Source organism: Ochotona curzoniae, unplaced genomic scaffold (genome assembly GCF_017591425.1).
Source record: "Ochotona curzoniae isolate NIBS_2020 unplaced genomic scaffold, NIBS_Ocur_1.0 contig_43, whole genome shotgun sequence".
Classification (NCBI taxonomy): Eukaryota; Metazoa; Chordata; class Mammalia; order Lagomorpha; family Ochotonidae; genus Ochotona; species Ochotona curzoniae.
The window spans coordinates 17,834,800-17,851,227 of NW_024466218.1; the positions used below are offsets into that span (position 1 = coordinate 17,834,800).

The 16,428-nt window shown below is 42.2% G+C and overlaps 1 protein-coding gene across 1 annotated transcript in view; it reads left to right on the plus strand.

Annotated features, from left to right (window-relative positions):
* The window catches only part of SETBP1 (SET binding protein 1), a 338,546-nt gene that overhangs the window by 242,221 nt on the left and 79,897 nt on the right, over positions 1–16,428 (plus strand). The gene's annotated exons all lie outside the window — the stretch shown is intronic.

The window sequence follows — 16,428 nt, forward strand, 5'->3', positions numbered from 1 at the left end:
TGGGAGAGACTGTGTGTCTCACATCTACTGCTACACTCCAAAAATGTACACCGTAGCCAGTCCTAAACCAGGCTAAAGCCAGAAGCTAGAAACTCAGTCTGGATAGTCTATGTGGGTAGCCAGGACCCAATTACTTGAGCCATCATTGCTGCCTCCTGGGGTCTGCAGCATTAGTAGGAAGGTAGAATCAAGATTTGAGCTCAATGTGAGTTGTCCATCTCAAGCACTGGCTTACCCGCTGCACCAAATACCCAGCCTAGGCTGTCACTTTCAATGGTAAGGAAGCCCAGGGATTTTCTCATGGTAGTGAAACTCAATTATATGTCACTCAACTGGTTAAGAGCAAGTCCAGAGCACAGAATCTGGTCCAAGCCAAGTGCTCCTCTGTGTCACTGCTTCCCTTCCTCTCAGAATCTCATTCATCCTGTAATGGCATGCGTTCTCCAAAACACTTGCATAGAGATAATTTCAGAAGAGAGTAATTAAGGAAAAAAGCCACCTGTTTATTCAGTCCTTAGCTAAGGAAGGAGTTTTCCTTGAGGCCTAACCTCCCATTCATATCAGCAGAAAAAAACAAACACAAAACAAACATATAAACAAAAAAATACCTATGCCAAAGGGTCTTCCATCTTCATCCTTACTAAAATCCAGGTCTCTAAATAATTTTTGCCTTTGCTTTGTTTCTGTCTGTGTGTTCTGTGAGTTTATTTATCCTCTAACATTTTAGTAAGTCATCATTGTTGGGTATATTACATCTGTTGTCTTTGCGTGTTTGATTGAGTATCTTACTGAGACAGACCAGAATTTATCATTCCCCTTCCTCCTAAACCTTGACCTCCCCTTACCTGGATCCCAAAGGTATCTTATGTTTCTAAACTTACAGAATGCCAGGAAAAAAAAAATCTGTCTTCAGCAAAACAGAAATCAAATCCCCTCTATAAAACATTTGCCTTGATAGAATATACTCCAAAGATGCCTGGGCCCCCAGGAAGGAACAGGAGGCAGAGAAAGTGAAATTGGAATGACTGGAAGCATTCAGATTTTCTGGGAACTTTACCTTTGTGGACATGTTGTTTGTTCAGCTGGGGGATGCTGAGGATCATGGTTGCAAATAAGCATCTGTCCTTTCCACAACCTCTTTCCCTCCACCTGTTCCTTCCCCACTCTGGATTCATTTCCTCTGCCTCTGAGTGTTCATATGAGTCATTCTTCTCTAAAATAGATATGGCACAAATATAGATGTCACCCCTTAGCTTGTTGAGGATCAGATTTAAGAGCTCAGAAAAGGCTTTGAGCCTCCCTGAGATCAGAGCCGATGAAAGGCTCCATATAAATGTAAGTTATTACCATTATGAAGAGAATTAGAAATCCCATTTAACCATGGCAGCAGTTGCACTCTGTGTTTCTTTACTATTTGGAAAAGCCTGTATTTTTAGCCCTCTCGTCTGGCAGATGGCTACACTGTCTTTTTTGCCCTCTTGCACCTAAAATCCAAGCGTCATCCAGACTTGTTTCTGGTTTTCTGTATTCTGTTCTCTCTATAGCTTTGGCTCCAGACACCAGTGGCTCTTTTGGCTTGTTTTCTTAATACCACCTGCCAACTCTCCATTTATGAAAATGTTTGCCTGGGGCCAAAAAAGTGGCTAAGTAGTTGGAAGGTACAATACTCCTGTTGGAAGAAGCCTTTCAGCCAGCATTGGAGCCAGTGTCTCACTAGGCACTATGACCTATAAAGCATGCAGCAGATTCCCCAAAGAGCAAGGCTGTCTCAGGTTGACAACATGTTCAGAATGATGACACTTGCCTTCAAAGCCAAGGTCTTACAAGGCGGTGGAAGAAGTCTCCAGCGGGGAATGATGCTGCTGTTCAGACCGTATGGAAATAATCTTTATATACGCTGGCCTAAAATTGTGCCGTGGAACTAAGATATCATGACAACTACTGTTCTGACTCCCTCAAATAATGAGGAAGCACTGAGAAGATTAAATGTAGCCTACTGACTTTGTTAGTCAAGGGAGCCATCTTTCCTCAAGATGAATGGATGCGGAGAATGAATCCCAAGCACAGCCCAGATATCAGAATCCTGCCATGTAGGTAGCTGATTTCCCTCGAGCTTAGTCCACACCACATCTGGTTGTGCCTGCTCCCTGCTCCTTTGCCAACTCCTCTTATCTGCACTGTGGGGCATTTTGGAAACAGTCTGTACTGTCACTCATTAGCAGACAACACATGCCCTAGCCAAGAAAGGGTAACACAAAAACCCATTCCCAGCAGTAATCCAGATGAAATGCTGTGAGAATGATAAAGAAAAAAAATGTGGCGTTTGGTATTGTGGCACAGTGGGTTAGGCAACCATTTGGGAAACCTGTGTTCCATATCAGAGTACCAGTGTGAGTCCAGACTCCTCTGCTTCGAATCCTGGTTCCTGCTAAGGAGTCCTGAAAAGCAACAGATCATGACTCCAGTGCTCAGTCCCTGTTAAGCATGTGGGAGACCCAGATGAAGTTTTGGCCTGCTGGCTTCTACCTGGCCCAGCACTGACAGCTACGGTTGCAAGCATGTTGGGAGCTAATAGTAAATAGAAGATTCTCTCTCTCTCTCTCTTTCTCTCTTTCTTTCTCTCTCTTTCCCTTTTAAGTAGATAGATATGAACAGAGAGAGGTAGATTGATAGATAAAAAATAGTTAAATCTTTTAAAATGCAATGAAGGTTTTCTAAAAATGGAATAAAAGGGTTTATTGGAGGAGATAGTGAAGATCAGGAAAAAAGAGAGCAACAAATGGAAAGCTAATAAAATAATTCAACCTACTGCCAAGTTAAATTCTCGGTCCTCCTCAGGGAGCAGATGAAAAATTAATCAGTCACTGACTACTGAGTGGGGTCAGTGATGTTATGAATATCTCTCTAAGCCTTGTCCTGCATTAACAAACTAAAGACCTCTTCTTGATTCTCATTTCCCAAGTAGGGTGTGGCTGTAACAATTCTGACCAGACTTGGTAGTCTAGAACTCTTGTCTCAGACCTCATTATGAGGAAAAGAAATACTCCGAAGAAACAGTTCAGGAGGAAATGCCCATGTTATTGTCCGGATTCACCAGATCATTAGCTGTTCAAAGAAGATGTGACATATCCCCTGTTCAGGTATTCATCTTTATAACCCCCTCCTACTCTTCTTCAGCTCCAGCCACTTCACTTGGCTGTTTGATGTCATTTAGGGGAAAGTGAGCTTTTGCAAACATGACTCCCGTGAACTAATTAGCTAGCTTCTTGTGCAGGTTGAAATCACATTTGTCGTCTTAGACAACTAGGTAAAGTACTAATACTTCCAGCTGAATAGAGAAGACAGAGCACACTAGCCTGTGTATATTTAGGCTCAAACTAGAAAGAATCTCACTCATGTAGCATAAACAGCTGGTTTTGCTGATGTACATGTTGGAGGCTTAAGAAGGTCAAGTGACTCATCCAGTGATACATATCTCATTGTTTAAAGATCATAGCCTGGGAAACTGCACATCAGAGAGTGGGAAAAGGATGGGGTTGGAAGGATGAGAAAGTAAAAAAAAAAAAAAAACACAAAGGTGACTCCTGGGAGAGATGTTACAATATGTTTTCTTTTGCTGTGAGCTGTTGTAAAGGTAAGCATGTCTTCAGCAATAATTCGCTTTCCAGGCTTTCTCTGGGGACCCATGTTTGGGACTAGAAATGATCTTTGTGGGCTCTGATGGAAGTCATTTTTCCCCTTTCCTGTCTTAACAATAGCACGTACTTATTTTATTGACCCTCCCAAGGTTCCTCCTAAAGTTTCCTTTTGGAAATCAAGAATTAATCAAATTAAATAGTGTAACATAATGTTCTGGCAGCACAGAAAAAAAAATTTAGACATACAACATCCCTTTTCCTACAATGAAATCAGAACTCCAGCAATCCCCCTTGGTGGAGCTTGAAGTCCGCAGGTCATTTGTCTTCCCACAGTTGGCAAGTGTTACCCTGTCCTGTTGCAAGTTTTATTTATACCCCTGTGGGACTAGGGAGTTATGCAGATTCAGGTGCTGGTGCTGAGAAGTTACAATATCAACAGATTTGCCTTTTGTGTAAAATGCAGCCTACCAAAGTCTGGCCTTTCAGTGGGCAGAGATAAGACAGTCATGTTTGAAAGGAAGTCCCAGGAAACCGTCTCTTCACTGTACAGAAGAGCATGTGATGAGACTGGAGACTTGTAATTGTGGCTCAGGCATGCAATCTATGCAAATTAACTAAAATCAAAGGCAAGTGATAAAGATATGAGTTAATTCTTAAATTATTTATTTAGGTCCAAGTCTCTGTAAGGTCTGATGTAGTCCTGGAAGGAATTGAAGGGTGAATAACTTGATGCTTTGCTCTCAGAAAGATCGCAATCCAGGGGCTTCCCTTAAAACCTAGAGTTTGGTGTGGAGGCACCTATAATTTATGACATTAAAAGCAGACTAAAGGGGCCATGAGAAGGTTACAAAGGTGATGAGATTGCCCAAATGGAGGTGAACTACCTTCATGTTTTCGATGGGAGATGAGTAGGTTGGATAAGGAAATACCTCTGCATAGGAGTTGCCGGTTGACTTGTATCTTAAATGATGAAAGAATCATTGGAGGAGTAAAGATGGTGAGGGTAGTGATGGGAGATGGGCGAGAAGCACAACATAGAAGGAAAACCATGAAGGCCCAGTGCAGTAGCCAAGTGGCTAAAATCCTCACCTTGTATGCCCCGGGATCCCATATGGGCGCCAGTTCTAATCCTGGCAGCTACACTTCCCATCCAACTCCCTGCTTACGGCCTGGGAAAGCAGTTGAGGACAGACCAAAAGCCTTAGGACCCTGAACCAGTGTGGGAGACCCAGAGGAAGTTCCTGGCCATTGTGACTGCTTGGGGAGTGAATGAGCAGACGAATGATCTTTCATTGTGTCTATCCTCCTCTCTGGATATCTGACTTTCTGATCAAAATAAATAAATCTTAAAAAAAAAAAAAGAAAGGAAACCATGTAAGCAGAAAGTGTTTGAGTGTGTATACACAAGGGACATTTAGGAACTAGTTTTTAGTACAATTTATTGAGGCTTGTGTTTGTAAATAGGGGAATTATGTCAGGAAAATAAGAAAGGCATGTTTTGGTAATGGGTCGCAAGATCTGTCTCCTGCACTCTGGACATGTTGTTGTTGTTTAAATGAGATAAGCAGTGAGAAGCCACTTTTCAAACAGGTAGAAGTTATGAAATAACCAAATTAGATGTCGTCTTTCTTCCTTGACTACCCCTTCCATTTTCTTTAAGATTTATCTATTTTTATTGGAAAGTCAGATATACACACAGAAAAAGAACCAGAGAGGAAAATCTTCCATCTGCTGGTTCACTCCCCAAGTTGCCACTAAGCTGTAGCTGTGCTGATCCAAAGCCAAGAGCCCAGACCCTCTTCTGGGTCTCCCATGAGGGTGCAAGTTCCAGTGCTTGGGGGATCCTTGACTGCTTTCCCAGGCCACAGGCAAGAAGTTGGATGGGAACTAGGAATGCTGAGATACAAACTGACTTCCATGTGGGATCCCAGTGTGTACAAGGCGAGGACTTCAGCTGCTAAGCTACTGTGCTGGGCCCCTCCCTTTTTCTTGATGTGGTTAACTTATACCATCTCTGTACTCTTCATTCTCTAGTGTAACTATCCACCTGTTTGTCTGCATGATACCCTCACTTTGTTCTTCCTCCTCCACCAACCCACTCCCAGATTATAATCATTATAAAGTATCTACGCAGGTGCTCATAGAGTTGCTATTGATTCATTACTTTCCTTCTCTAGCTGAAGGTAAACACTTGCCATAGGCTGGCTCCAAGCAGCTGGAGAATGGAGACACAGAAATTACAGAAGTCACAGGGAGGATCTGATTTGTGTGCAGCATGATATGCTGTTTTAGGTTTCCATTGGCAATGCTGTCACTCAAGACACTGACTTAAGCAAAGAACTGCAGTTACCAGAGGAAAGAAGTTGGACAGGGAGGACCATGCCTCCCACCTCGAAGAGGGAAGAACAGGATGGGGAGGGGGATCAGGAAAGGTGCAGTAAGCAATGGATGCCAGAAATGTTGCAGAAGAACCAAAGGTTTTAGGGAAAACATAGGGTGAGAAGGCCAGAAACTGTAGATTTCATAGAAGGTTAGGAAGGATGAAAAGACATGTGAATGTATTGGAGGATCTGAAAACAGCAGAAAAAATTAAAATTATCTACTTATTGCCTCATATCTTTAAGATGTTTAGGCTCTGTTACTCAATGTAAGTAACACAGTGTTCGTAAATAAGGGAATGATGAGACGTGGAGCCCATGAGTGCAGAGCACGAACACTGTTGTGGCTTTAGTAGTGCTCCAGATTCTAAGGAAACCGTGAAGACAGCACCCGATGAGGTGTGACACTGCCTTTCTAAAGACTCTCAAGTTCACCACTTTGGACAGTATCTACACAATGGCTGGTGCTTTGCCATTCCACTTCCCTGAGAAGGCAATGTGTAGGCAAGGAAAAAGTACAAGCGTCCAAAAGAGGAAACAGATTCCAGGCTAGTCCCCTCTTTTCTGCCCCCAAAGACACACAGGAATTCATGATAATGACTAATTTAAAACTTGTTTAACAAATCATTGGTGTACCATAGGCTTTAACTGTGTTGCCGTGAATATATGGAAGAATGATCAATGTAATTACGGGTTCTAATAAGTAGATCTATTACTTAACATTTGCCACATACCGCGTTTTATAAATGAAAGCCATATTGTTGGATTTGTAGAATTCTTAACTCTTATGAAAAACAGTGTGCAAGATCCTCAGAAAGTTTGTGGAAATTGCATATTACTCTGAAAATCTATGCATAGTTTTTCGAGAGAAATGTTTGCACCAAACTAAAATTAGTTTTTTATTTCATTTTTTCATGAACTTTTTAAAATATTGACATAAGTGGTGGGGTATAATAAAACTTTACAAAATGATTGGGAGTCTTTAGCCATTCATCCTCTTGGTTGAGAGTCAAGCACAATTAGACAGACAGGAAGAAAAGAGTCAAAGAAGAGCAGAGACTAAGTGAAAATGAAACAAGTAGATTCTAACTACAGATGCAATTTCTTCCACAATGAGTAGCCACCGATGGAAGCTCTAGAGATTGGGGATCAAGAAAGGCAGTTAGTGTTCTGTGACAACCTAAACCCTAGCTGACCTCTGGCGAGTGAGCAGAGAGTGAGTCAGCAGTACAAGCAGCATGCTGGAGATGGATGATGACAGTGGACATAGGGAGTCCAGGAAGCACCTGACTAGGTGCCCATTACCAGTTGATGGGGTAAGCTTTTTAAGAAGTATGGTCTCTGAAGAAGACACAGTATACACTGATGAAAAAGGATACTGAGCATGAAGGGTATTGGAGCTTGGTACTAAGTCCTGGATGAAAGGGAGAAATGCAGGCCCCAGGATATGGCTTAGAGGCTAAAGTCATTACCTTGCATTCCAGAATCCCATATGAGCGCCCCACTTCCCATCCAGCTCTCTGTTTGTGGCCTGGGAAAGCAGTCAAGGATGACTGGGACCCTGCACCTGATGGGAGACCCAGAAGAAGCTCCTGGCTCCTGGCTTTGGATTGGTTCTGCTCAGACCTTTGCAGCCACTTGGGGAGTGAATCATCAGATGGAAGAGCTTCCTCTCTGTATATCTGATGTTCCAATAAAAATAAACAAATATTTAAACCAAAGAAAAGTGGAAGGAAGGAAGGAAAGAAAGAAAGAAGGAAATGAAAAGAAGAAAAAAGAAGAACCAGAAATATTGGGAAACATATTTGTTCCCAAAGAGCTTATAAAGCCCACAGGAGATTGGCAATGAGTATAGACACATATACAAGGCAAATCGAGAAAATAATGGGGTTGGTTGTATGCATTTAATTACCAGAAGCAAAATCCAATTATGCTAGGGAAAAGGACCCATAAAATGGCTTTCAGAGGCATACATTATATACTGTGAAAGAATTTTGTTATTAGCGTCATCCCAGTCATGTAAGGAATGAGATGAGTTGGAGAGCAAGGAGACATTAGTGGAGTGGATTTACAGAACGAAAGAGCAAGTCCCAAAGCTTGCGCTATCCTGGTTTTCTGCTCTTCAGTGGAGGGATTGGGAGACTGAAAAGGAGGTGAATTCACCTGGGTGAATTCAGAGTTAAAACGTTTTCACTGAGGCTTCATCACAGACATCCCTTCCAGATGAGCAGAGCATCCACTTTGCAAAGCACATTTCCTTCTTTAATTGCTCTTCAGAATCCAGTCAGCTCTTTAGAGCAGTGTTGCTTTCCCAGTTGGAAAATCGAATCCCCAAATCATCCATCTAGCTGTGTGCAGAAAAAGGGCTGGATCACGGGTTTCCTGAATTTTCCCAGTTTCATTCCCTTATTTCCCATCATATTTCTTAAGCCTCTGACAAGGTCAGTAGCATGACTCAGCTTCTGAGATAGCCTTGAAGAATGTTTGCCAGTGGGATATTCAGTAGAGCACAGAGTAAGGCACTAGCTAGCAGCCAAATTGTTCTTGGCCAAAAAAAAAAATAAGATGAGTATTGTTATAAGGAGAACTCGTTGGATACACAGCTAGGCACGTCCAGGATGTGAGGCAGACACTGTGCCTCACCTGGAAACTAAGACCGCCTCTCACCTGGACAGGACCTCTATGTCCTGAAAAATCACAAACAGGAAAAGGAAGTACATTTTAAAATTTGTTCTTTCCCCAAAAAAATTTGTGTACAGTTTGGAAATCTTTATGCATTGGCTGGTAAACCTTCGAAAGCTTGTACCTTAGAACGAAACGGGTTCAAAACAGAAGCAGAGTGCATCAAGTCATTAAGGATTCCAGACTGCATTTGTAGTCTGGGAAACCCCATGCCTTTCAAATGTTTGCTAGGATTTGGACTGTGGGCTGGAAACACTAAAATTCTAAGCCCGTTTGTCATGGTTGATATTTCAATTAAGACCAGTAGGCTAAAAATAGTTCTTTTATAGGAAATGCTTTTTTATGCTATTTTATTTTAACTTATTCTTGTCATTCAAAAATTATCATTGATTAATGCGTGTCAATGTGGCAACTACAAATGTGTAGGGGATGTCGTGTCTTTTTTTTTTTAATTGGAAAGGCAGATTTACAAAGAGAAGGAGAGACAGAGAGAAAGATCTTCCATCCATTGGTTCACTTCCCAAGTAGCTGCCATGGCCAGAGCTGAGCCGATTTGAAGCTAGGAGCCCTCTCTTGGTTTCCCACGTGGTACAGAATCCCAAGGCTCTAGGCCACCCCCCCACTGCTTTCCCAGGCCACAAGCAGATAGGTGGATGGGAAGTGGCGCAGCCATGACACAAACCAGTACCCGTATGGGATCCTGGAATGCAAGGTGAGGATTTTGCCCCTACGTCATCGTGCCAGGCCTGCAGTGTTGTATTTTAATAGATATACCATAGGTCTGCAAGTTCATGTCACTACATCTGTTACAAAATTGTGGACCCCTTCAGCACTAAACATTCATTTTCTTTATGATCTCCCCAGTAACAATAAAAACAGAATCTCTCACCCTTAAGTATATACAAAATGATTATTTTGGAAACACTTTGTTTTTATTTTATCATCCAGAATTATTTAGTGAAGAAAATTTGGAAAATTGAGAAAAGGCTGAATAAGAAAACTAAAGGCACAGGTAACCCCACCACCTGAGAACAAGCACTCTGCTGTTGCCATGATAAACCATTCCACCTGCTCTCAAGCCATCCTCCTTCCCCTTGCTCCTGTCTTCCTACCCCACTTGTGCTTCACGGCATCGGCATCCTGTTTTCTTTAAGGCTCAACATGGTCAGTTTTCCACATTCTGTGCTATGACCTCTGCATGTTCTAAATGTAAGTGCAGCAGCAATTAAGCACAAAAACACTCAGATTTTCATACCCTTCCAATTAACTCAGTTATCCGCAAGATTTCAAATGCTGGGAGAGCAACCCAAGGGGACAAGTTAGGGCTAAGACAGCTGCCAGAAATTCTCCCCAGGAGTATCTAGGTGCTGAATGTTTTACCTCAGGTCAGAATTTGACAAGATGAGTTTTCCAGAGCTTGAAATTCTGTCTCTACCTCTGCAATGTGAAATACAGAGAGTCTCTGATCAAAATATCACCCATCTCTCTCTCTCTCTCTCTTTCTCTCTTTCTGTCTCTCTCTCTCTTACACATACACACACACACAAACACATCATTCAGAAAAAGTCTATAGCTACTCACATTCGTCAGTATTGCTGGTGACTCATACAGAGAACATTTAAGAGCAAGGCACCCACTATTGATTTTAAACCTACAACACGAAGAACTGCCTGGTTTATTGTTCTATTGTCTTTCTGATACACCTTTGAATGTTTTTCTAAGGTGAGATTGTAAGGGCAATATTTCCTATCTCAAAAAGCAATCATCTTGTTTTTTTTTTTTGTTCTATTTCTTCTCAACCAATAATTCCACATAAGCATTTGTTCTAAGTTGGGCATTTGTACAGCCATCAAGCAAAGGAGAATACAATTGCTTCTACAAGATTCTGAAATTTTCTTAACAAAAGTGACCTCAAAGAACTTTTTCTACTATCTTGTCATTTTCCCCATTAATTTTTCCAATTCCAGTCAATATTACTTTAAATGGGAACAAATCCATCTCTGTGGTTTACTCTAAAGGGGATAATCCTCAAAGTCTTCCTTTAACATTGGCAAGCCCTCTGAATGTTGACTTCCTCCAGGGAGTCCTCTGCTTAGCATGGCAGCTCCACCACAAGTGTAGAGGTCAACAAGACCCAAGAAACCCTCATTCATATGGGCCAACGCCCCCAGGTAGGAATTACAGACTCTTGGCCCAGAGCTGTGCTTCTCCATTTCATTTTTCATTTGGGAGATTTTTGGCAGTAGTCAATTCAGAACAAACTTCTGTTGCATTTACCTCCCCCTTGCAAAAGTAAATATATTAATTCTTGAAGTGGGAAATGAAAAATGCAATCGTTAGAGCACACCTATGAATCCAGTGATGGGTAAGTAAATAATGCATACCAGATGTCGAAATATCCATCTCTATTGCATCTGGCTCAAAATTATTTGGTCTAAAAGACCATCCACTTTCCATCCTTGTAGGTTTCACCTTGCTTTCTTATCATTTTCAGCTTATTTTCTTGCTGCAAGTCCTGATAAATGTGTTCCTTATCCTACAGAAATATCATAATTTACCGTTTATCCAAGTCTGCAGTCACCATATTGCTTCATTTGCCTAAAACATTCTCTCATTTTCCATCTGGCTCCAAATATTATCTACCAATTTCCTTAAATATTCTGGTGTCTCCTACTTCCCTGATATAACTAATATATTCATTTTCATTTGAGTGTTTATTTGCCTTGTATTGTTTACCTTTATTTTAGATAGGGATATCCTGCCTGAGCCCAAAGGTGACTTGGGGTGGGTCAGGATTAGTTTGTATGAATGGTCCTTAAGTTAAACGTAATAATCTACAGTTATTATTAGCCTACTGACTGATTAGACTTATCTTTCTAGCCCACTACATCTTCCTACTGTATGCTTGGAGAAAAATCAGTTTAAGAATAGGTTTAACAACTTCTAAGACAGCCTCAGAGGTGGGGCAGGGGGGTGGGGAGCCAATGAGTTAAAGTCTGTCCAATGTAGATTTGGATGCTAAATCCCCCAGTTCCTAGTAGCATCTCCTTAGGCAATATAGTCACTTTGATCTACCTTTTTCTCATCTGAAAAATGAGGCTACTTACACCTGCTTAGCAGAGTTTTATGAGAGCCAAATAAGGGTATTGTACACCCGGGCGCATCTAGCACACTGCTCACCACATAGCCGTTAATAATGTTCATTTGCTTTCACTCCCACTTTGGATAATATATTCCAGCTCCAAAGATACAAAACAGCAGATTGCTGTAAATAGATCTTCTTTCAGCAGCAGGCTTCCATTCCCAATTATGTTCTTACTGGGATGAGTTAAATCTGTGGCTGAACACACAGCCACACTGGAAGGGGCAGAAATCAGCTGGGCCACAACTATATTTGATGAGAAAGATAAAGTATCAGGATTATACACACAGTTATGATGCATAAGTCACAAAATACACATTTTACCCAAAGATAACTGTAAGTTTGCTCTCTGGGCCTCACTGGCAGGACTTGGAAGTTCCCTTGAAAGGGGTGGCAATCTCAATCCCCTGGCATTTGGTTCCTCACAGCAAGAGTTTGTTAACACTATTCAGTTGCACCTGTCTTATAGACCAACTTATCTACTAACCCCAGCCATAAAAATGCAGTGATAAAGAAAATGCCTTCCGTGATATAATAAATTGCCACAAATCTAGTGGCTTAAAGCTACACCAATTTGTTACTTCAGCTCCTATAGGTCAGAAGTCCAGTGGGCTTTGCTGAGTCTTCTGCTGGTGGTGTCAGGATGCTGAAGTCAAGATGTGGTCAGGTTTGACTCTGGAGAAAATCTGATCTCTCCCCAACTGAGCATTTTATGATTTTAGGACTGAAGTTGTCTGTGGGACTCTCACCCTTATTACTCCTGCTGCTTTTCATGTGGCCGTTTCCGCAACAGAGAGGTGTATCTCAATTGTCCTGAGCGTTCCTCATCCCCTAAGCAGTCCAGGCATATTTCTTCTGTTGCTTGAACACGTTCACACTGATCAGATTTAGATAAATAGGAACTTGGATCAAACAAGAAGAGATGTGCATCGTGATCCTTGACAAGCAGTTGCATTTATCCATTCATGCATACCAACATATGTGAATGAACACACACATGTAATTTCTGAGAGTAAAAGCACACAAATGAACAAGAACTTTAAAAAAAAAAATTGACTCCTGTACTCATATAGCTTATAGTCTATTCGTAGATACGAAAGAGGCAAAAGCAGATTCATAATTGCTTTACATTTTTATTAGTTTATTCATTCATTGATTTAAGAGGCAGAGATAGGTAGGGACAGGTAGAGAAAAAAAGCTCGTAACTGCTGGTTCAACCATCCAGATGCCTTGCCAGGAGGTGCCGAAGCAGAGCCAGGAGTCAGGGATTCAGCCCCAGTCACCCAGGAGGGGCTCAGCACTAATTATGTGAGCCATCCCCTACTACATCCCAGAGCCCGTGTTACCAGAAAGCTGGAACCTTAAGCCAGAATCAAGCATTGAGCCCAGATACTTCCAAAAGGTTTGTAGGAATCTTAGTCACTAGGCCAAACATAGTAAAGTGTGCTAAACTTTAAGAAAAAGAGATGATGATAAAGAATAAGCCTTGACTGGTTGAGTTGAATGCCAAGTCCACATAGAACACCTGGAGGCTAAGCTGTCTACAAAAGGTCCAGCCATTGCATCAATGTGGACTGGGTTCTGATGGCCAGAGGAGACCATCGGGCCAATCACTTACTCATGAGTACAGCCTTAGCATTACCTTGATGGGACAAGTAGTGTTCGGCCTCTTGCTGTTTTTATTAAAACATCTGAATGGCACAACACGCCCTTTCTACTTACAGGGACAACAGTGAATTTTTCTCTAATCCTGTCCTGGATGGCTGAATTTTAATGACTCACTCTTTTAGTGCACATTGGTAAGACAAACCAGGAACCAAGACCTGTGTATAATCCAGGATTACACACCGGATGCTTCTATGCTAGCATGGGGTGGCTTGGAGCATGCAGAAAATCAAAATAGTTCTCACCCTTCATTGCTTTTCACAGTTCAGGATCTGTGTTCTGCCCCATGTGGAAAGGTAAATAGCTTTTTGCTTGAATCTCTTGCTGACGTTTCTTTGGGGTGGGAGTCATGAGTCGGGGCTCCATGCCAAAGACTTCCTATACCTCGTGGTCCAGCTCAGTGGCATTTTCATAAAATATCAACCATCAGGATCCTCATAATTACAAAAATATGTGCTTTCTCCCCATAGCCACTAAAGCTCTTTCTCTCATTACAAAATAGAAAGCCCAAAAATTAAATACAGAGTTGAACTCGATATCTTTAAATTCTTTGAGATTTAAAAAAGAAAAGTTCCAGTTTTCCTTATTTCCCTTCAGTGAAATGTTCCTCTTGAATGAGGAAAATTGTACCAAGCGTCTGAACAGTTGAAACTGTGACATGAGAGGATTTGTGTTTCCTTGCTATTAAGAGAGAAGAAAAAACCCTCAGTTGTGTCTAATCTTTAGGAACGCAGTGCCCTGTCCAACCCACAAATGGTTGGCAGCACCATAGCTCTACACAGAATGTTCTTTTAAGCTTTTTTTCCCACCTCCCCACCTTTCCTGTGAAGTTATGAATCTCAGCATTTAGAGATGATTTTATTCTAATAAAGTATGGATTTTAGGTTGAGTCCTTTGGCATTGATTCTGCTGGCCACAAGCTGGGGAGATTGGTCCCAAGCAAAGCAGGCACATTTAGCTGTCTGGAGCCTGGCATTGACTTTGTGAAGCTGTGATTTAACAGCTCCATGCCCAAAGGAAGTTTTACTCAGCCCCTCACAACATTGTCCTGATTGTTTGGAAAATGAAATTCCTCTGAAGACCAAGCCAGCAAGCCTTGTACTGACTACCTGAGCTTCTGATCATACCTGACTGCTTATTCTGCCTACACAATGCTCCCTCAGACCTCGTGGCAGCAAGCCGGTCTATGTGGGCTCAGGTGCAGGTGCACCTGGAGAAAGCCCACATCATGTCCACCGAAGGTCAAATAGAAAGCAGACATCCTGAGCCTGCTGCTGCCTTTGAGGCAAAGAATCCTAATTCACCACAGCTGGTTATTTTGCACACCTTGGAGTAGTGGCATAGTTTTTTCAAAACACTTTTTTGTGTGTGTGTGCATTCTTTCCTTTCAGCATCACAGCCCCATAAACTGAAAAGTGAGGTAGCTTCCTAAGGGACCAGTCACAGTGAATTTGTTCAGAGACTCATGCCAAAAACTAAGCTGTGCCCTGTGGTGTAGGGCAGAGGACTAACATTGGGAGCAACTGGGAAATGAAATAAACTGAGTAAAGAGGTCAAAGCAGAAGGCCTTGGGTACATTCACCTTGTTTTCCCAAGTCCAAAACAGAAACATCAGTGGCTTCCCTAGGATAGTCTAGCTTCTCAGTTGTAGGATAATGCCTGACTCACAGGACACATACCGTAAATGCTAGCTGTTTTAATTGGTGTTACAACTAAGCAAGTGTTGAGCACCTATGAGCTGCCAAGCGTTATTTTCTACGTTGTATACAGTGACTCCAGTTGGTTTGCAGTCAGAGAATATATCACTCTTGGTATAATTTCAAATGCATGTACCTGTGTTGAAACAAATATGTACCCGCTTACTTTGTAAGGGAATCCAATACACAGACTCATAGCCTGGTTGCTACCGTTCACAAGCTGCCATCCTGTAAAAACTGCTCATGGAGACAGAGAAGAACAAGGGTGCATTTGGCATTAAGATTTTGTACCCAAAGACCATTGAGGGCATCTGGGAGAGTTGTCAATGCCCCCCTAAGGACCAGACATGGCATAATTAAGTGAGCTTTGACCACTTGGTGGATGGAGAGAGGAACTGCATGTGCCAGGCAAGGGAAGCCAAGAGGATACAGACTGAACCATTCAACTGCCTGTCCTGAAAGGGCAGCTGATTGTGGCTACTGTGTGGGCTGTGGTGTGAGTGGTGACCAGAAAGATCTGGAGGTGGAGAGGCAGATAAGGAGGGGAAGACCCTGCTGTACTGGGGGTGACCGTGGCCTTTGGGGCTTCTAGGCCAACGGTTTGAGCTGACATGGCTGGGAAAGAGAGTGGTGTTCTCTCACGCAGGCTGTTGTCTCAGGTGGACTGTAGACCAGTGTTTTTCAAGCTACCTGTGGTCAAGAACCTTTGATTTTGGTGCTTTCATTCCTTCATGCATTGCTGGTTAATACCTATGTAAAATATAATAAAACAAATTTTGAAGAAAATTAGATAAAAATAAAAATGCAGTGGCTTATAAAATGCAATACAGAATTATTATTAGATTACATGAATATGCAATCATGCCATCCAGTTGTTAGAAAAGTTTTGCAATGCTTTATCTTAATTGCTGGACTTACTGTGGGCTGATTCTGGGCAGTGATCCATGGGCCTTATGGTGCTGCTTAAGAACAGTGGCTCAGCAGTGGAACAGACAGCACTGCTCAGAGGAAAGAGGCAGGAGGACCACCTGGATCACAACTACAGTCACCCTTGTGGAAGAGTCTCAGAATCAAGGGTGCTCAGCCTGGAGGACAGAAGGGAAACAGAGGCAAGAACCTAGAGGGAGATTAGAATTCCAGAACTATGCAGAGATGGGAAGCTGGAGGAGCTCGGGCTTGGTCACTCTTGCATCCCAGGGGTTTTCAGTGACTTCACACCAAGACCT